The 22,194-nt window shown below is 50.6% G+C and overlaps 1 protein-coding gene across 3 annotated transcripts in view; it reads left to right on the top strand.

Moving 5' to 3' along the window:
- The first annotated feature begins 315 nt into the window (after positions 1 to 315).
- PAQR5 (progestin and adipoQ receptor family member 5) overlaps positions 316 to 22,194 on the top strand; it is a 115,122-nt gene continuing 93,243 nt past the window's right edge. For all 3 annotated transcript variants that reach the window (XM_033189585.1, XM_033189580.1, XM_033189582.1), the window contains exon 1: positions 316 to 493. The gene's annotated coding sequence lies outside the window, so the exon portion shown is untranslated. The remainder of the gene's footprint in view (positions 494 to 22,194) is intronic.

Below are 22,194 nucleotides of genomic sequence, written 5' to 3'. Positions count from 1 at the left end.
CCTCCTTCCCTGTGCTCCACCCCATGCACTTTTCCGAGGGGCAAGCTCCGCAGTTCTCCCATGAGGGAGGCTCTCCAGGGTCCCTGTCGGCCTTCGGCTCCTGGGGTGGAGGTGGGCCTGGGGTACATGAGCCCTAGGAGAATGGGGCGTGAGAGACTCCCCTGGGCTCCTGGCTTGGGTGGCACCTCAGGCTGTGGAGTGGGGTGGCGAGTCTTTGGAGGTCACAGAGCCCAGGGTCCGTGACACGTGATGAGGCGCAGGCCTGGCTCAGGGAGTGGTGCCCACGGCCCTCGGCTCCTCCCCCGGGGCCGCCCCGCCCCATGCGGGAGGGGACGGGCGGGGACCGGCATGGGTAGGCGCGGCGACCCGCAGGGCCAGGTGCAGGGCCCGAGAGTCCGGGGTCGCCGGAGCCTGGGAGAAGTGACCGGTCTCCGGCCTGCTTGTGCTGTCCCCGCGCCCTGTCCACTGGACTCCCGAGACCCTCGGAACCCAGGTAACCGGGGGCGGGACTCCCCGCCGCGCGCCGCCTCCTCACCTCCTGGTCCACGCGCACCCGCCCTCCGCGGCCGCCCCAGCCGCCCTGCGCCGGTGGAGCCCGGGTGGCCTCTCCAAGGGCGGGTCTGGGAAAGTTTGTGCCGGGGCGGCCCTGATCCGGCGGCGGCGCGGCGTGGCCACTTTCACCGCACGCGGGGCCGGTGTGAAGGTGGGGCAGCCGCCGCCGTGCAGAAGACTCTCTGCTGCAATCGAGGGCGGTGAGGGGGACTGTTGCCTTCTAGCACCTTTTCTCTCAGTCTCCAGGGCGTTTGCGCCGCTTACCCTACCTCCACCGCCCCCCTCCTGCCACCCCCACTTTCATAAAACCCTCGGATTGGGGCTTCACAGTTGGCGATTTCTTTACAACTGTGCTTCCCGCCTCCTGAGCCCAGATGCGAGCCTGGGCTGAGCAGGACCGTGTGGGTGAGGGGCGGCCCTCTGCCTGCGGGGGCCCCTGTTGAAGTGGGTGCCCAGCTACAGGGAGTTTCCCGTGCTCTGTCATTGGCCCACCCCCTGGCCACAGCCCCCAGCTGGACATCTCTTGGCTCCCCTGGCACTTCCCAAGTCCCAGTCAGATAAGCCCAGGAGAGGGAGTGGACCCCAGCACCAGTGGAGCAAGAATTCAGGAGCCCGGTAACTCTCATCCATGAACAGAACCGGCTTCCTCCCGCTTAGGTTGGGAAGAGGGCTCAGCTTAGTGGGAGTTGGGGGTGACAACTGCCCCTTCCCACGCAGTGCCATAGAAAAGAGATGGGGAGAGGTCAGGGGATCTGAGAAGAACTAGCAGCCAACAGGGACACATCCCTGATTTCATTTGAACCTAACAAACCAATGGCAAGTAGATATTAGCACAGGGGCAGATGAGAAGACAAGGAGGCCCAATGAGACTCAGCCATTTGCTGGAGAAACTGGTGGACTTTTCTCCACCACTGAGTGGCAGATTTCCCACCACATCCTTCCAGAGCCGGATGGTTGCTTCTGCATTCTTGCAGTGCCCTTGACTCAGCAGAGGTTTGTTTCTTTCCCCCCTACTCCCCACCCCGCTAGGTTCTTCCTGTGAAAGAGGTTCAGGGTAGAGGGCACCTCTGAGCAGGCACGAACTCCAGTCAGGAAAGTACTCCAAGAGCCAGCCAGAGCCTTGCTAAGCTCCCAGAACTCCAGGAGGGCAGGGACCTGCTTTGTTCCCTGCCGTAGCCATAGTACCTGGCACACAGGAAGGTGCTCTGTGAGAACGGAATGATTAGTCTGCAACAGCAAAGCTTCTTTTCCAACTGCCTTATCTCTGCCCTTGGCAAGCAGAAAGGGCACTCTGAAAAGCTGGATCAGAAAGGGGTCCAGCCCCACCACTGAGATCCCTTGGCACCCTTACCCATGTGGAGCAATATTTTTCCTTTACACCAAGAGAACATCCTTAATCCCATGTGCCTTTCTTTCTTTCTTTCTTTCTTTTTTTTTTTTTTTGAGACTGAGTCTCGCTCTATCACCCAGGTTGGAGTGCAAGGACAAGATCTTGGCTCACTGCCACCTCCGCCTCCCAGGTTCAAGCAATTCTCTACCACACCCGGCTAATTTTTGTATTTTTAGTAGAGGCAGGGTTTCACCATGTTGGCCAGGTTGGTCTCGAACTCCTGACCTCAGATGATCCACCCAAGTTGGCCTCCCAAAGTGTTGGGATTACAGGTGTAAGCCACCTCATCCTGCCCCCATGTGCTTTTCCAGAGAGACAGGGGACTTTTGCTTTACCCTGGTCCTGCCAAGGAGAGGCCAGGGCTGGTGGGTTCCATGCCCAGCTTGGCCCTACCCTAGATTGGAGGCAGAGCAACTTTGTCCCTTTATGTAGAATTCTTACGCATCCCTCCAGGGGTAAGAATTGGAATGGAATTATTTGGAAACATTAATCTTCATTGTCTCCTCTCTCTCCTTATCACTCCATGGGGCAGCTACTATTGGGGGAAGAGAAGGTGCTTTTCTGGGTCTCAATTTCCTCATCTGTAAAATGAGAATAACAGGCCCTGCGTGGTTTTAGGACATAGTAAGTGGTTCCAAAGGATTCTGTGGGCTGCAAAGCAAACTATAAGAGCGGATTGTTATTTTCTGATGTGTGTTAGCCCGGCCTCCCCGGTTGGCGGTAAGTCCTTTCTCAGCATCTTGGTATCCCTTACTCATCCTGAATATACAGAAGGTTTGCAAGACATATTTTCAAAAATAATCCCTACAGGAAGAGAAAAATTGTGAATTCATAAGAAATGGGGGGAGTTTTGTGTGTGTGTGTGTGGTTTTTTTTTAGCCCAGTGTTAGGAGCCAAGAATGGTGGCAGGAAACTGGGCAGGGCCGTGCATGAGTACAGGGACAGCTCTCAGGGGTGATGGGGATGCTAGGTTTGTGCACGGGCTTGAGCCCCAGTCAGTCTCTCAGCGACTTCCTCCCGGAAACAGAACTGACCAACTCCGGTTTGGTCAGATATATATATTCAAGACAGGGTCTTGCTCTGTCGCCCAGGCTGGAATGCGGTAGCATGATCTCTGCTCACTGCAACCTCCACCTCCCGGGCTCGAGCTATCCTCCTCACCTCAGCCTCCTTAGTAGCTGGGACTATAAGCCCGCACCCTCATGCCCAGCTAATTTTTGTATTTTTTGTAGAGGTGGGGTCTCACTATGTTGACCAGGTTGTTCTCGAACTCCTGAGTGCAAGTGATCTGTCTGCCTCTACCTCCCAAAGTGCTGGGATTACAGGTGTGATCCACCATGCCCAGCCAGAACTTTCAAATTCCTCTCCTTCCCTCCCCATGCAAGGGGAGGGGAGACTCTACCATGCAGAGGAGGATCAGTAGGAGGGAAGGAAGGGTCTGAGAGCCCCTGTAGTTGGAGGTGGCCAGTGTCTTGTTCATCGAAGGCCAGGGTAGAGTAAGGGATGTAGAAGAGTCCCTGGCAGTGCCCTGAGGATGCCGCCCACCTTGCTTTGAAGAAATCCTCCCCCCAGTCAGGACTTGTGGGGCCCTGCCAGGAACCCTGTGTGACTCCTGGACTCCTCAGCAGACCCAGGTGCCTGCCTTTGAGGACAGGCCAGCATACCCGGAGTTGGTCAGTTCTGTTTCCTGGAGGAAGCCGCTGAGAGACTGACTGGGGCTCTGGCCTACCATCCCCACCACTCCTGAGCGCTGTCCCTGTACTCATGCATGGCCCTGCCCAGTTTCCTGCCACCATTCTTGACTCCTAACAAGGATCCAGCAGAGTAAGAGCTTTAGACTCAGAGTCTCTAAGCTAGACTAAGCTTTAGCAGCCATGTCCCCCTGCTCCTTCTCTGCTTCATTTTCCATGGCTCATATCCCCTTCTGACAGCCTATAGATTTCACTCCTTAATCTTGCTTGCCATCTGTCTTCCCTGTTAGAATATCAGCTCTGTGAGGGCAAGGCCTTTTGTCTCTCTCGCTCCATGGTCTCTCCCCAGAGATCAGAGTGTAGTAGGTGCTCAGTTAACATGTGCTGAGTAGATGAACACATCCAATGCGCCATTTCTCAGTACACAGATGGGGAGACTGAGACCCAGAGGTGAGGAGTGACTCTTGGAGGCAGAGCTGGAGCTTTTCCTAATTAGACTCAAGTTAATTCAAAGTTGGGTCTCTGTCCCCTACTTTGAATTACCTTGGTTGCTAGGGGTGCTTAAGAGGCCCCTGGCAAGAACCTTCAGGCCAGCTGCCTCCAGAGTTACCCAAAGGGGCAGCTCCCAGACTGAACGGACAGCTGCCACATGAGGCGACTGGAGAGTTCCAGGAAGGAGTCATCCCCATCAGACCTCCATCCTCAAAGGAAACCTCCCAGGGCTGCTCTCCCAAGGCAGCCAGTTCCTCTGCTAGTGAGTTCTCTCTTGGTGAAAATAGTGCCCTCTGCAGGCAGCCTTTTAAAATTCCCCAGTGCAATTAAATAAATAAATAAATAAACAAACAAATAAATAAAATAAGCACATCCAATAAACAAATAAATTCTCCAGTGCACTGGAGAACTAAGGAAATCCAAAGCTAGGCTCCTGGCAGCTGTGGGAGAAGGGGTGGTATTCCCATGGACTTGGGCTAGGGGTAACCGACCAGTCTGAGAAGTGCAGCCACAGGCCCAGGGAAGCCTTGGGATTCTGAGGCCTCACTTGGGAATCTGGCAAGACAGCCTAGAGGCCACAGTGCTCAGCGCGCCCCACAGGGCAGCAGATCTTGTGCGAGCCTCTACATTCCCTCCATGGGGAGCTTTGGCTTTTTCCCCCAAGCCCAGCTATTAACCTCAAACATCTTTTTCTGTCGTCATTGCGGTCTGCCAGATTCAGGGTTGGAATGCACCTGAACCTTGGAGCTGGGGGAAGGACTCCAGAAATTAGGCCTTGAAGGATATGTAGGAGTTTTCCAACTTGTTGGAAAAATTAGGGAGGAAGGGGACAGGCAGGTGAGGGAGCTGTGATAATGCCTTGCCTGAAGAAACGAATCTGTAATGGGGCCTTCTTCTGTGACTGAGGCCATTGTAGGCCCTCCCCTACCCCACCATCCTTGTCCCCACCACCCTCTATGGGCTTCCTGCTCCTGAAGAGGGTGAGGCCCTGACCTAAGACAGAGCTTCATGCACTGCTGCCCTGGCCTTCTCTTTATTACCGCTGTTACTACAAGTTTACTGACTTTCAGCCACAGTGAATGGAAAAGTACGCCTGTTGCAACATGACGTGAGTCAGTTGTTCATAAATAATGGGATTGCACCGTCAGCTCTCATGCCCTGGTGTCTGGCCCACAGTTGGAGACACGGTGTTGGCTCCTTGGAGAAAAGGGTAAGGGTGACTCTAGACGTCAGTTTGCAATTACGCAGGATGGCAGTGAGGATCCAGCAGGTGCAGGAGATAGAATTATTTTTGGCATCTAGGAAAAAAGATAGTGCCCCCAAAGCGGTGATCCAAGGTTTAATTCTTACCCATGCCCTGTCCTCCAATCCTGGTTTTGCCTTACACAGTCATCCTCTCTTCTGACCTTGACCTCAGCCAGGACCACCCCCAGCATGCTATGGACTTAAGGGGTGAGTTTAGGGTCATTCTGCCTGGACACACCACCGTCCCTTAAGACAGTCTTCCTCTGATTATTTGGGAACCCTGTGACCAAGATGGTCAGGCTCATCTTGGTGGGATTCATTTGGAGCCTGTCAGAGACACAGAGCCCAACTATGATAGCTTCTAGACCCTAGAGTCCCAAATTCAGCCCACTCCACTAGCTTGCCACTTGTCTTGGAGTTGGTCACCGTACTCCTGGGAGCTGAAGGCTAGTGTTGGCTGGTAGAGAGCCCTGGATTCTAATTCTGACATTATCTAATGCATAGTGTGACTTTGATCCTGTCACTTGCTCTGCCTCAATTTCCTCTTCTGTACAGCTTGGATTCATCATGGTGTCTCACCCTCAGCACTATTGACTTTTGGGAGGGGATAATTCTTTGCGGGGTGGGGGGTGCAGAGGCGGGATGTGCTGTGCATTGTGGGAGGTTAGCAGTAGTCCTGGCTTCTACCCATCAGACACTGCACCATCACCTCCCCTTCCTTTCCTGGCAACAAAAACTGTCTCCAGACATTGCCCCATCTCTGGTTGAGACCCCTGGGTTCAATGATCTATGAAGTTTCATGAATGTGGACTGTGTGTGAATGAAGAGTCAACAGGTGGGGCATGCAAGGACTTATGGGTGGAGGGGCCCCCTGGACCTCATGCTGAGAGCCAAGGCCAGTTCTCTTCACCTTCTAGACCTTGGGTTACATAAGTCGGGGTGGGGAGGCAAGGCTCAGCGTGAGGGGGAGAGAGGCCTGTGGTCAGGGCCCGCACACTAAGGTCAGTGACCTTCCAGTGCGGGGCAGCGTGGTGACTAATCATCTATCCATGCCCTAGGACTCAGCATTCCCCCCACCTTCCCCTCTCACGCTGCCTGGGAGGGGACACAGGAAGTGAATCAGCCCACCCACCAAGCAGAGGAGGGAAAGAGGGTGGAGTGTGGTGTTGTTAGATGCAAGGGCATGCCTGCGCCGGCCTACGCTGGGTTTTATTTTGTTTATTCCTCCCAAGTTAGCTGTTTATTAACTTTGTCCATGGAAACCCCCTTCTGACCTTGTTGCTCAATGGAAGGGCAGACAATCTTTGGCAGGGGGAGGGGTTTGTTGATGAATATTAGAAGTAAATCACCGTTCTGAGAATAACAGGCTGTGAGGTTTGGGATAGTACTAACCCAGAACTATTGGTTTGGGGGATTCGTTCCTTCATTGAAGAAACTCTGCTCTGGACTGTGGGCTAGACGTGGGCAAGAGAAGGGAACGAGACATAGTGCCTGCCTGCAGAACCCCTCAGTCTCGGAGGACAGACATGGCTGTCGGGTTGTCCCTACAGGGTACTGGGAATGTTCATGGAATGCATGGAGTGGGGTGTGGGCAGCTCCACCCGGCTGTGTTTCAGGGAATTGGGGGGTGGGTGGCCGGGGCAACACAAGTGTTTGGGGAGGTGGCAGGAATGTCCAGGCAGCTTCCCAAGAGGAAGAGGTGGATTTTTTGTTGCGTTATTTTGTTACTACCTTTTGTTATTATGGTAAAACATACAAAACATAAAATTGACCATTTAACCTTTTTTTTTTTTTTTGATATGGAGTCTCGATCTGTCGCCCAGGCTGGAGTGCAATGGCACCATCTCAGCTCACCACAACCTCTGCCTCCTGGGTTCAAGCAATTCTCCTGCCTCAACCTCCTGAGTAGCTGGGATTACAGGCACCCGCCACCACGCCCAGTTAATTTTTGTATTTTTAGTAGACAGGGTTTCACCATGTTGGCCAGGATGGTCTCGATCTATGGACCTCTTGATCCACCTACCTCGTCCTCCCAAAGTACCGGGATTACAGGTGTGAGCCACCGCACCCTGCCCATTTAACCATTTTTTAAGTCTGCAATTCATTGTCATTAAGTATGTTCACATTGTTGTGCAACCATCACCACCATCCATCTCCACCCCTTTTTATCATCTCCCAATTGAAACTCAGTACCCAATAAACAACAATTTCCCATTTCCCCTCCCCCAGCCCCTGGCAACCACCATTCTCCTTTCTGTCTTTTTACGAACTTGAGTACTCTAGATAACTCCTGTAAGTGGAATCATGCTGCCCTGGTCTTTTTGTGACTGGCTAATTTCACTTAGCATAGTGTCTTCAAGTTTCATCCATGTTGTGGCATGTGACAGAATTTCCTTCCTTTTTAAGGCTGCATAATATTCCATAATGAATACACCACATTTCTTTTTTTTTTTTTTTTTGAGAGATAGTCTCACTCTGTCACCCAGGCTGGAGTGCAGTGGCATGATCTCTGCTCATTGCACCCTCCACCTCCCAGTATATAGAACATTTTGTTTATCATTTGTTACTGACACTTCAGTTGCTTCACCTTTTGTCTGCTGTGAATAATGTTGCTATGAACATGGAAATACAAATATATATTTGCGTCCCTGCCCTCACTTCCTTTGAATGCATGCCCAGAAGTGGAGTTTCTGGGTCATATGGTGGTTCTATGTGTAAGTTTTGAAGGAGCCATCATAGTACTAAGGAAGTGTTTGATTTAGGTTTTAAGGATGAGCATGGGATCTCTGGGCACCTCAGAGGGAAGGGGAGGGGAGAGGAAGAAAGGAAAAAGCCCAGGCCGCATGAAGAAAGTGGCGCTGAGGTGTTCGTACCTGGGGCTGGAGATGAGGCCATGAGGGTGGGAGGGGCTGGGGAGAGTATAGAAGGTCTTGCACCCTTCATCCCCTGCCAAGCTGGGGACTTGGGCTCTGCCCTGCGGACAATGAGAAGTGTCAAAGGAGTTTTCATCAGGAAGTGAGCCAGGCCAATGGTCATCTTAGAAGGACATAGTTGGGAGGGATGTCCCAGGTGAACTGAGAGGGAAAAAGGCTTCAGGGAAGAAGACCAAATGGGAGAAAGCTGGGGGACCCTGTGGCTGTCGGTGGGGAGGTAAAGGGAGCAAGTCTGAAGGGTACTGTGCTGCACAAGGGTGCCCAGGATTCTGGTTTGTTGGCTGGGTTGATGGTGGTGCAGGCACTTGAGTAAGCTCACTGGAGGAGCAGCCGGCTTGACAAGATGAGGAGCGGATAAACTTGGATCTGGTGGCTTTAAGGGGCCCACAGAACCACCTGGAGATGAACTTAGAGACGAGGCACTGACAAGTGTGAAAAAGCACTGCAGAGCTAGTTGCTGAGTACAAGGTGAGAGGCCAGTCAAGGGCCAGGGCAAGGACTGCCGTCAGACGACCTGGAGGGCCCTGCGGAGTTGAAAGCCAGGACACAGGGTGGCCTCTGCTCAGTGTGGCTCAATCCCTGCCCTGGCCATGTCATATCAACCCACACATTCTCAGTGCCAAGCTCGAGGCTGCATACTTGGTTTGGGCACTGTGGGTAGAGACCCAGAGATCAACATGACCCAGTGACTTTAGTTCATTTATTCATCCCATAAAGCTCAGAGAATGGAATCTGGCCAATACCTTTGCACAGCTAAAGATTGAATGTCTGCAGGAGAAATGGAGTGTGTTATGGAAATGTATCATGGGGACATGACAGGCTAGAGCAGGATCGCTCACCTTGGCCCTGTGACATATTGGACCAGACAATTCTTTGTCATGTGGGACTGTCCTGTGCACTGCAGGATGTTTAGCAGCATCCCTGGCTTCTATGCAACAGATGCCAGTAGCCACACACATCCCCTCCCTGCTTGTGACAACCACAAATATCTCCAAACATTGCCAAATGTCCACTGGGGAGCAAGACCACCCCCCAGTGAGATCCATTGGTCTAGGGGTCAAAAAAGGTTTCTTTGAGGTAGTTATGTTAATCTGGGTTCCAGAATATAGATAAGAATTAATTAGGGTACAGCAGGGGTAGAAAGTGGAGGAGAGTATTCAAGGCACAGGTTCCAGCAAGTGCAAAGGCCCTGAGGTGAGAGAGAGCATGTAGGCAGCAGTGAAGAACCTGGCGTAGCTTCCTCACTGAATGAATGCGAAACACTTTGATTAGGCAAGCAGTGGTGAAGGTGGGAGAGAAGGGTCAAATTCTAGGGATCTTCAAGAGGGAACACTCTAGGTTCTGATGACCAAAAGGGTTTGGACATGAGATTACTAGGGAAATCCCCCAGGTGCAGAGAAGGAAACCAACTAGAAGCTGGTGAATTGCATTTGGAGCATGTTGGGTTGGAGATACCTGGGAGACAGCAGGTGGGGTCCTGAGCTCAGAAGAGAAGTCTGGTTGGAGATACACAGTTGGAAGCTACACGCATACAGGTGATGAGAGAAGCCATGGGGTGGATGGGACAGCCCTGGGAGTGCCTGCAGACTGAGAAGTGGAGCATGGAGAGGACGGCCTGGCAGGAAGCAGCAGGAGCTCCAACATTTAGAGATGGAGTACGAGTTCCGAGAGAGATGGTGGAGGACCGTATGGAGAATGGTGCTGTGGAGGCTCATGGAAGAGTGCTCCAGGCACAAGGCCTCGCCCACTGTGAAGCCTGTGGTGCATGAGCAAGTGGATGAGGACTGAGAAGTGGCTGGGGATTTTGGAGTGCTACGAGGAGGAACCAGACTGAGATGATTGAGGAATGGGCAGCAGGTGGGAAGAGAGGCAGCTGGCAGACAGTTTTTCCAAAAATGTGTCAGTAGACATGAGGAGAGAGTGAAAAAGCCAGAAAGGGAAGCGGGTTTAGGATCTCACTGGGAAGAGTTTTCATCCCCCAATCTCCCGGGATCTCCCCATTCCCTCCCACCTTGGAGGCAACGTTACCAGTTCCATGCACATGTTAGGAAAGACATATATAGATTCTTTCCCCCGGATGGTGGCACATGCATGTACTCTGTCCCTGAGTCTCAATCTTTCCACCTAGCTACCTACCGTGAGGTTTTCTGTATCAGTACATAGAAAGCCGTCTCTCCGCCAGGTGCAATAGCTCACACCTGTAATCCTCGGCACTTTGGGAGGCCGAGGTGGCGGATCACCTGAGGTCAGGAGTTTGAGACCAGCCTGGTCAACAAGGTGAAATGCCGTCTCTACAAAAATACAAAAATTAGTCGGACATGATGGTAGGTACCTGTAATTCCAGCTACTGGGAGGCTGAAGGGGGAGAATCACTTGAACCCTCCGGGGGGTGCAGGTTACAGTGAGCTGAGATCACTCCACTGCACTCCAGCCTGGGTGACAGAGTGAGACTCCATCTAAAAAAAACAAAAACAAAAAACAAACAAAAAAGAAAGCTGCTTCTTTCTTGCTTATGGATGTCACATCACTTACTTAACTAATCTGTTTTTTGGACATGGGGGCGGTTTTGAGGCTTTTGCCACCATAAATGATTTCCCACAGGATCTCCTTGTACTTCAGTCATTTTGCCAATGTAGGTGGCTATAGGTAGGATAAAGTTCTAGAAGTGGAATTGGTGATTCAAGGGTATGTGCGTTTATATTTGGAGTGATATTGGCAATGTGCTGTCCATAGAGTTTGTAAGAATGTACCCGCCTACCAGCAGTGGATAAGGATACTCATTTACCACACCCTCCAACAGAGAGTGTTACCAAACACACCAATATTTGCCAATCTGGAAGACAAAAATGATTTCTTGATGTAGTTTAACCTGCATTTTGAATACAGTTAAATATATTATTACAGATGTAAAAGTCATTTGAGTTTCCTTTTCTGTGAACTGTCTATAAGTTTTGTCAATTTTATGTGAAGTTGTTAATCTTTTTCTTATTAGAGGAATCAGAGGGAATCTTGATGTATTGGGGAAACTAGTCTTTTGTCTGGAATAGACATTACACGTTTTTCCCTTCCCGGTTTGGTCAATAATTTATTATTATTATTTATTATTGCTGTTACTGCTATTTTTTAAGAATTATGAATGTTGATGGAAGAGATTCACCAGAGAGGGGATCTCTGATATGGAGGTCCCTGAGGAAGCATTGAGGTGAGTTCCAGAATGGACAGAATGGACCGGGGCTCGTCCTCAGGCAGGAAGGGAGATACCTCGCCGTCATGACAGGGAGGAGGGAGGAAAGAGGGAGCTGTGTGCCAGGAATAGGATGGCTACACGTTGAAAGAGTGAAGGAGATCGTGAGTTCATCTATGGAAGGGGCTGCGTTCACGAGATAGGAAAAGTTAAGAGGGGTGAGAGAGTTCACTGATGTAGCAAGAGAGTGACTGCACTGCTGAAGCCTGGAACCTGAGTTAGATGAGGGGAGTGAATGGGTGGTGTTCTGACGTTGTTTGCTTAGATTTTGTATTTGTTTGTGTGGCGTTTGTTAGTCACAGGGCCAAACAGTCAGCCCAAGTGGTTCCCGTCTCCCCTGCAACTTAAAACCTATGCTCTCAGTCACTTCCTTATCGAACTCTGATGCACCCCACCAATCTTTCCCTGCCCTTGGTCGCCCAGGCCTAGGTACCAAACGACTTGGGACAGCCTCTATGCCCCAGTGCCCACGGGGGTTATTTAAACTAGCCATTCCTAACCTGCTCAACCTGCCCTGCTGTGCTTTTCCCATTGAAACCCAAAAAGGATCTGAGCGAGGCCTCCCGCTCACTGGCCAAGGCCTGGTGATTCCCCTGCGGCCATGCACTGGGTTTGGTGTGCCCCCTCCTCTTGGGAAATGCAGGTGATACATTCTTTCAGCAGCATTGCCTCTCTCCGTTATCGCTCAGTTGCCTCCATCAATTAAAATCCTGCAGGTACAATCGAGACCACAGAGGACCCTCAAACAGGAATAGAATGTAAGGGTCAGTAAACTGCAGGCCCAGTGAGGCTCCAGAGCCATCAGAGCATGAGTGGTTAAATAAGCAAGCTCTCTGGGAAGACTTCCTGGAGGAGGTGGGCTGGGGAGATGGGTTCTGAGGAATGGAGATGAGGAGATGCCTTGTAATGGGACTGGCGGGGGGCAGTGCAGGGGAGTGTGTGGGTGTGTTTGGGGGTCTGGAAGGACAGCAATCAGAACTGAAGGAGGCTGGAGGAAAATCTACAATGAGGAGGTTAATCTGATGGTGTATAGAGGAGGCAGGGGCAATAGGGTCCAAGAGATAGGGTAGAGCCTGCAGATGCTTTTTGAAAACAGAATTTTTCTTTCCAAGAATGATTTGATTTTGTGGTAACTCCTTCTGGGGGCTCACGGTGGGGCTTGAAGATGCCTATGATGAAGGACCTAGATGTGCGTTCCAACCTTGCATTAGGTCCAACTAGACTCTCACTATACAGTAAACCCCCTACCCCGCTACTTTTTGGTTATCATATTAACAGAACCCCATTTCTGGCTGAGCTCAACCATCTGGCTTTGCCCTTCAACACTGGCAAAAGTCATCCTCTTCTCTCTCTTCTGCTTGTTACAGCAGCAGGGGAACTTCCCCCCTATCTGAAGTGAGCCTCAGCCCTCTTGTTGCCTTCTTCCTCCCCATGAAAATCCCCTTCCCCCGTCCAGTCCCCCACTCCCCCAGGATCAGCTGCGACTGCTTCCGACTTTCCAGGGGCATTTGACTTGAGAAAAAACAAAAAACAAAAAACTGGAAGACCAAAAAGTCTTTAAAGCACGAAGACTCGAGCAATCCTGGTTGGATGATGGGGGCTGGCATGGCTGTACTGAAGCCTGAGGCCCTGTTCTACACTGCCTCAAATCACAGAGACTCTTTTTGGGGGGTGGGGATTTACCTGTCCTAATAATGGTGGCCTAGGTCGCAGTCCTATGTGCTATAAATCAGTAAATCCATGGGAAGTTCATGAACGCATTCACTTATTTGGCGATTGCTCATGCTACTTTGGGATTTCTCTTGTATTGTTGCTTTCACAGTTATTTACCTTTTTAAGAGTGGAATTTGTGGGGAAATCATCTCATATTCAGCAAGTGCTTGCCTAGTTCTCATGAATCCTGAACTGGGCCAGGTGGCATGGATCTTAAACCTTCGTTGTATGTGTTTTACGTCCCCAGTAAAGACCCTGTCACGACTCCCTGATATGCCCTATAGTCCCCATTGCCAATGCAGAGAAAAGGGAATCCAGCCAGGCATGGTGTCTCACTCCTGTAATCCAAACACTTTCAGGGGCCAAGGAGGGAGGATCCTTTGAGCCGAAGCATTTGAGACCAGCCTGGGCAACATAGTGAGACCCCCATTTTTACAACATTTTAAAAATTAGCTAGGTATGGTGGTGTGTGCCTGTAGTTCCAGCTACTCAAGGAGGCTGAGGTGGAAGGATCACTTGGGCCCAGGGAGCCGAAGCTGCAGTGAGCTGTGATTGCGCCACTGCACTCTAGCTTGGGCAACAGAGTGAGACTGTCTCAAAAACAGCCACAACCACCACCAAATAAATAAATAAATAATAAAGGGAACCTAGATGGGCTGTGGTTGGCAGAGAAGATTTCTTGAAAAAAGGAAGAGCTTGAGCAGACAGTACGTCTAGAAAAGGTAGGAAAGGGGAAGGAAGAGAAAAGGAAGTCCACCAAGGAGCCCCCATTTCCGGCACTCTGCAGAGCCAGGTATCCCCGAGGGGAGCTTGAGTGTCAGCGCTTCAGGGTGGCCAGTGGATGGCGACTGGTCACCCTGGGGTGGGGGGGGGGGGGACAGGTGAGCCGCCTAAGAAGGAAAGGGACAGGAGGCAATGGAGTTCCTGCCAACAGTGAGGGTGGGGGTCTGTGAATGTGGCCCCCTCTCTGCCAGCTGGGGAGTCCTGGAGGGCTGCAAGCTGGATGGGCAGGGTGGGGAGTGGGTGGACTCAGGGACCTTGCCTTTCTGTGAGGGACTGAAGTTCCTTCCCAGCCGCCTCCCCAAGTGCCCCATGGCAGGCAACAACCGCTCTCCCAGATCAGGGCTCACTAAAGCCTCTGCCTGGAATCCTGGCTTGCTGAAAGGGAGTGCCAGGGAGCAGGGAGTGCCGAGAGGAGGGCTTCCGTTTCTGAAACAGGGGATGTCAATAGTTCCTTTCTTGGATGTTTTTGGTACACATCCTCTCTAGAACCTGACTAATCATTTTTTACAAATTGTAAGTGGGAAAAAAAAAAAGGAAATTGTGTGCAGGAGGATGAAAACTTTGGCTTAACCAAGCAGGAAGGGAAAGTGACTGGCCCAGTCGCCCTTCTCCCTCCTCTCCCTCCTAGTCTGGTTTTGTTTAATCTTCACTTTTGTCCTAGAGGCAGTTCCAGATACCCAGTTGCTGGAACATTACTTCTGGGTGTAGCTTAACAAGACCATGGCCTCTGGACTTACCCTGTGATCAGCTCGCTGTGTGGTCCTGAGCAGCCACCCAACATCTCTGGGCCTTGGATTCCCACCTGGCCTCTCTTCTGGATGCATTTTTGCCTGTAGGTATCTGGACTATTCCCTCCCACGGATGATAAAGTCTTTGCTTCACACCCTCAGGATTACCTTAAGGTCCTGAAAAGAACAGAGGAGGAGTCTGAGGAGGTGAATTCTAGCCATGCTCTTGCAGGCTGGCCAGGCAGTATGCTGGGGAGGAGAGGGAGCGCCGTGTCTAGCTGGGCCTCCACCAGGCCAGTGTGCTGGGAACACCCCACATTGTCCCAAGGCCTCAGATTTGACTTTCAAAGGGAAACAGCTCTCCTGATAAGGTGGGTCTTGTTCTATGAAAGATGGCTTTGTTCCAGTGTCCTGCAGGTATGTGAAACACAGAAGACTCACCAGGTCCCTAGGGGGTTAGATGATGCCTGCGGGGGGGGAGCTGAAGGGTTTCACGTGCCCGGGCTGTGCCAGGTTGTGCCTTCAATATCGCCATCTGGGCGCCTGCTGGTGCCAGGCACTCTATTAAATGTGATCTTAGGGACTACTCTGGAGGAGCAGAGCAGGAGTGGTCATCTCCATTTTCTCAGCCTAGGATGAGGAAACTGAAGAGTGCAGCTTGTGCAGAATCCCTTGGGCTTACCAGGGGGCAGCTCAAGTCAGACTTGAACCACATCTTAGGACTCCTTGCCCAGAGCTCCTTTCCCCGCAGACTGTTTACGATGGGCCTTCACGTGACTGGGACTGCGTTCTCTGCCCTTCCACTCCACCCCTTCTGCTCTCATGTGTCCCCTACAGCATCAATGGTTGCCAATTATTGAGGAAATGAATGCACTTTGTTCAGGGAGGAAGATCTGGGTCTTTGTGTGAATAAGAAAAGAAAAGTTTGCTCTAATAATTCCAGCAAATCCCCACAACAACTCACCACTCCCCAAAGCATCAGAATGGCTTCAGGTTTTCCAGCATCCTTGAAGGCCCAAGGAAATGGGTCTCGAATGGTGAAATCTCCAGTCTCAGGGCATAGGGGCTGGCCCCTGACTCACACTGCAGAGGTGACCACTTTTCTACCTTCTTATCCAGCCTTACCTTCTTACCACAGCCAGCCCTGTGTGACATTCCTGTGCCAGGAAATACAAGGACCTATCTCCAAGTGTGTTTCCCCTTGACCGGCACTTTCCACCTCACATACCCAGGGACGCGTGTTTGGGAGAGGTGTCTAAACTGCGGAAGTGATCTCTTTGCTTCTCAGTTTTCATGTAGAGGCCCTGCTTTTTCTCCCTGTGCAAAGTGAATCATTTCCCATGACAAGCAATGGCAGTTGGAGCTCTGGGGGGAGGGACTACCTAGGTTTAGGGACAGCCGTAGTAAGAGTCCTCCCCTCCCGTCCCTCCACGGTCATGCACTTGCCAGTTCCATGCCGCTTCCTTCCCCTTGGGCTCTGGGAGGAACTTGGGTCAGGAGCTTAAGGCCAGCCTGGAACCTCAGAGGTGGTCCTGGGCTGTGAAGGCTCGGGGAAGGCGGAGGCTTACTATTTACACCTTCTGAGCTTTGGCTGCACGCTATTGGGGGCTGATTTAGATGAACTGTTGTTCTCATTATTTATAGGTTTTTTTGTTGTTGTTGTTTAATTTTTTTGAGACAGAGTCTCCCTCTGCTGCCAGGCTGGAGTGTAATGGTATGACCTTGGCTCACTGCAACCTCCGCCTCCTGGGTTCAAGTGATTCTCAAGCCTCAGTCTCCAGAATAGCTGGAATTACAGGTGTGCTCCACCACGCCCGGCTAGTTTTTGTGTTTTCAGTAGAGACGGGGTTTCCCTATGTTGGCCAGGCTGATCTGGAACTGCTCACCACAGGTAATCCGCCTGCCTCAGCCTCCCCAGGTTCTGGGATTACAGGCGTAAGCCACCGTGCCCGGCCATAAGGTTTTAAATAATGCATTTTGCCTCAACCCTTTAAAAAAAAAGCCTGCGCTGAATAATGCTAGAATAATTACTGTGTGTCACATTTCAGCCACTGGGGCTCTTAATCCACCACTGGGTCAAATATTGTGAAATGTGTTACTTATGACATTGGGTTAGCAGGACAAATAATGTCCTAGCAAGAAGGAAGGAGAATACATTTTCCATTCTATCTTGTAGCCTGGGACAGGCCAGAGAAGGCATGTCCCTGGTCATAAGTAAGAATGACAGTTGCTCTTTTTGAGTCCCAGTTGTGCCTCAAGGGCTTACACATGGGGCTTACACTTACTAATGCTTGAAACACCCCACAGAGGTAGTTGCTCTGGGGATTATGAAAGTGTCCACCTAAAGAGATGCTGTGAAAATTAAGTGGGGTGTAAAATGCCCATAAGGGATCTATTTATTTATTTATTTATTTTGAGATGGAGTCTTGCTCTGTTGCCCAGGCTGGAGTGCAGTGGTGGGATTTTGGCTCACTGCAATGCCCACCTCCTGGGTTCAAGCAATTCTCCTGCCTCAGTCTCCCGAGTAGCTGGGATTACAGACGCATGCCACCCGGCCCGGGTAATTTTTGTATTTTTGGTAAAGACAGGGTTTCACCATGTTGGCCAGGCTGGTCTGGAACTCTTGACCTCAGGTGATCCACCCACCTTAGCCCCCACAGTGCTGGGATTACAGGCATGAGCCACTGCGCCCAGCCCATAAGGGGTTTAGAATAGATTGAGTGCTCAGTAGTGGCGTTTCAAATGAAACACCATCATTTCCATTTCACAAGGGAGGAAAGTCAGACCCAGAGGGGCTTTGGAACTCAAAGCCAAGGTGAGCTGACTCTGGAGCCCAAATGCCACACACACCAGGGGGAGTGGCTATACATTATGCAGGCGGGGGCATCTGCCCAGGCTCCCCCACCCCATCTAAGCTCCCCATTGGCTGTGGGGTCACTTGCAAGTCACACCCTTTCCCATCTGGGTCCTGAGTCCTTCTCTGACCCCTAGTGCCCTCCAGTCTCTGCTGCGGGTCTGGGCCCATGCCCGTCCACCCCCCTACCCAGGTCCATGCAGGCTTCTTCCCTCTGCCAGTTCACATCTCCCTGGCTTCTTGGCTGCCCTGACCATTTTCCCCTCACCTATGAGGTGTGCCCTTTGGGTAATGATTACGTGAAATGGCTCACCTACAGCTTTATAGGTTAACAATGCCCCCTACTCCCAGCAGGTGAAGCTCAGAGTTAATGATTGCTGGAAAAGCTTCCCACAAATGCAAATCATCTAGGGAGGTACAGCGGTTCCCTGGATGGTCCCTCACTGGCCTGGTATTGAAATGTACCCATGGTGCTATGTCTTGGCCTTCTCCACATGCCCACCCTCCTTTCCCCTTCTCCCCATGCTGTGCTCCCACCTCTTGCCTCTCTGAGATCAGCACCAGCCGGCCTCCCTCCTTGCTATTTGCCAGCCTGCCTCCCTCCTTGCGCCTCTGCTGTCCCTGGGGACATCATTCTCTCTTCTGCCAAAGCAAGTCCTCAGCCTCTTTGGTATCCACCTAAAGCACCGCCTCCACCAGGAGCCTGCCCTGACTGCACCAGCATCCTTGCTCAAGGTTTCTTCTCTGAACTTCTCCGAGCTACCAGGCAGATCTTTTCTGAGTACTATCCCGTACATCGGGCAATGTTTAGTTTCGAGGACTCAGCAGTGAGCAAGGCAGGAGCCCAAGGAGGGGCATTGGTGTGCTCTGGGAGTACCCAGTCAGCCTGAGCCGCAGCAGGGGCTCAGAGAAGAGGGGTGCGCTGGAGGCTGATGAAATGGGGCTCAGGCTGAGACAGAGGGTGTGGTGGAATTGTCTAGGCAGGCAAGGAATGCATCTTGAAGCAGAGGGGTCAGCTTGTTCGAAGCACAAGGCAGGATTTGGTGTCAGATAATGACTCAACTGCAACCATGTCATGTTTGAGACACCTTTTTAACACCCAGATGGAGGCAGGTGATCCCTCAGAGATGTCTATCTCCCTCTCTCCTGTTACCTGCTCATGGTCCACTAGGTATGTCTGTCTCCCCAGAAAGATGGGGTTCTCTTTGAGGGCAGCCAACATTTCTGGCACTCTGCCCAGCTCGGACCCCAGCACTGAGCATGCACTCACTGCCGAGATGTGGGACTGAATTTAAACTCACCTCCATCATGCATTCTGCCTCCTTCTTCTTGGGGCACCTCCTTTCACCTTGTCCTGCTAGTACAGTAGTCCCCCTTATCTGCAAGGAAGATGGTTCAAGATCCCAGTGGATGCCTGAAACCAGAGATAGTACTAAACCTGGTATATACTATGTTTTTTCATATATATATATATATATCTCACACACATACACCTATGGTAAAGAGTAAGTTATAAATTAGTAAGGATTAACAACCATAATAATAAAACGGAACAATTATTATAATATATTATAATAAAAGTTATATGATGCCAGGTACGGTGGCTGTAATCCCAGCACTTTGGGAGGCTGAGGTGAGTGGATCACCACCTGAGGTCGGGAGTTTGAGACCAGCCTGGCCAACATGGCGAAACCCTGTCTCTACTAAAAATACAAAAATTAGCTAGGCGTGGTGGGGGGCGCCTGTAATCCCAACTACCTGGAAGGCTGAGGCATGATAAATGCTTGAACCCAGGAGGCCGAGGTTGCAGTGAGCTGAGATCGCGCCACTGCACTCCAGCCTGGGCAACAGAGCAAGACTCTTTAAAAAAAAAAAAAAAATTATATGAATGCAGTCTCTCTCACTCTCTCAAAATATCCTATTGCACTGTACACACCTATTTTTGGACCACCGTTGACTGCAGGTGACTGAAACCCCAAAAATTGAAGCCATGGATAAGGGGGCGTTGCCCGTACATTGCCCGATGTATGGGATAGCACTCAGGACCTCTATGGGTCCCCAGGTCCGTGTACTTCTGCTTGCTTTTGGTTGTGTCTCATCTCCCAAATGGATTCTAGGCCACGTGACACAAATGAGCATGGCTCAGGGCGGTCATTCCCTCCCCAGACTGAGCGTGGGACTCACCACTGGAGCTTGATAACAGGGTGATCCCCAGGCAGCACCTCAAGGGATCCTGATTCAGAAGGTTTGAGATAGGCCTGTCTTGGTGGCTCTGGGTTCCGACAAGCCCCTAGGTTATTTGGATACACAGCTGGGCTTGGGACTTGCTGCCAGAGAGGTTTCCAGGCTCCTGTCTCTACCCTAGCTTTAACCAGTCCTCACCTCTTCCCAGGATTAGAACCTTAGACTCGATCTGGACATTTTTGGAGCAGGGAGCTCAGTGCCCATGGAGCAGCCATCCTCATGCAGGTGGGAGCAGTGCCTTGCCTCTGCAGATTGAGCTGGAGCCTGTCTCCTAGAAACTCTTGTCTGGGGGTCTTGGTTCTGCTCTCAGGGGCTGCGTGGCCTCCTCCAGGTTCCCAGTCTGCTGCCCCTGGACGTGTGAAGGCACGCACCCTCGCCCCAAGCCTTCTCTGGGTCTCCCTCCTTTCCTTCCTCTGCGGTCTGGTCTGGCTTCCACAGGCTGGCAGCTTTATCTCATACTTCAAGTTTCCAATCAGATTAGAAGCTTGAGAGCAGGGTGGAGATAGGATCTCCCCTTCCCCAGCAGCCAGAGACTTCTCTGTTGGGGTGAGGGGAACTCAATAGTCAGGGCCTGGAGTCACACCTTCCATCAGCCTGGCAGGGGCTTCGCCCTTTCCCAGCCTTGGGGGAGGACCCCGCCTGCTGCACCCACCCTGGAGGCCAACTAGCTGGGTAGCATAGAGCCAGAAAGAGCCCAGGCTGGCGTTCGGCACCCTGGTGCTAGCTCTACAGGGCTCAGCAGCAGACTGGCTCCAGGTGGGCTCTGCTCCTCTTACCTGGGACTAGCTTTGCAGTCACTGATGTGGGTTCCACTTCCCCTCTCCTGACCCTTGGTGAGCTGGATTTAAATGAGCTGGGGTTGGGCCTGGGCATTAGTATTTTTTAACTTTCTGGGTGATTCTGATGTCCATTCAGAGAGGTGCCTAGCATCCCCTTCCAGCTCTGACAATACATGGAAATAGTTATTACATGCTGGGGTACGAGCACCAGGGCTGATAATATGCGTATCACATAATGCTGAAATCAGTATTTTTATTTTACAAAAAGGTATTTAAAAAAATGTAAAACAGGAAATGCAAATATTTAATAATTTTAAATATAAAAATGCTTTAGAATACCAATAAAGGTTGATTTAGAAAAATACACATTCCATTCTGGTCTATGTTGGCAGATAAAATAAAAATGAAATATTCAAAACATTAAAACCTATCCACCTCAAAAACTCAAAATTCAGTCATGGAAAGTTCAAGAAGGGATACTATTTGATCCCTTTTAAAGCAGAAATTTAAAATCAAAGGATGTTGGCAATATCATTATGTCACAAGTATGTTTTTTCCCTGTAAAATTTTCTAGAAAAAGCTTTTCCTGACTCTACCCTAGTTGGGGAATAGTGAGAAGATATATTTGTGTGATATCTTCGAATATTTTCCGCTGACAAGGTCTTTTGGCTTTTTTTCAGAAACTGCCGTCTTTTATTTATAAGGAGCCACGATTTTTGTTTCTAAAGCATTTCCGATTTGCCTTTAAGTTCTTTGGTTTTATCTTGTTCAGATGGAGATTCTGATGCACACTTCCTGTGTCAGTTTCAAAGCTGTCATGTTGATATCCCACATGTTAGGAAAGTCTGTGAATAGAGTGATAATTATTCTTGCAACAGAGTTTTGCTTTGTCTATAGGCATGCAATGTCTGAGAAGGACTCAAAAGCCATATTTCACATTTCAGGGTTTTTTCTGACATTGTTATTCTCTCCTTTTCAAAGCATATACAAAGATTGAGAGATTAGTATGATTAGTTTCCATGCCTGGCTCCAGCAATTACCAACTCATGGTCATCGTTTTTCATCTATACTCTTACCCAGTCCTCTGGATCCCCACCAGATTCTGCTACAGCCAGTCTGAGACATCATATCATTTTATCTGCAATTACTTCAGTATACATCTCCAAAGGAAAATGGCCCAATAAAACACAAAACCACAGTGTTATTACTGTACCTTAAGAATTGAGAATTCCTCATTATCATAAAAAATCAAATGTTCACATTTTCCCAGTTGTCTCCTACATTTTGTTTTATAATTAGTTTGTTTGAGATTTCCGATGTTTAAACTTTTGAAATAAATATCTTTGGACCGAACAGATATACAATTTTGGCACCGAAGTGCAGTTTTCGTGAACACAGCATGGCAACCACTGGGTAGAAGATGCCAGACAACCGGGCCAGACCCTGCCTCTAGGGCTCAGAGTGCAGTGGACAGCAGAAGTCATTCAGTGGCTCAGCAAACATTCATTCACTGAACAGGAACACTGAACAGTGTTCCTGGGCTGGG

The sequence above is a fragment of the Trachypithecus francoisi genome, unplaced genomic scaffold (genome assembly GCF_009764315.1).
Source record: "Trachypithecus francoisi isolate TF-2019V2 unplaced genomic scaffold, Tfra_2.0 Lachesis_group3, whole genome shotgun sequence".
Classification (NCBI taxonomy): Eukaryota; Metazoa; Chordata; class Mammalia; order Primates; family Cercopithecidae; genus Trachypithecus; species Trachypithecus francoisi.
This window is presented reverse-complemented; position numbering and strand designations above follow the sequence as displayed.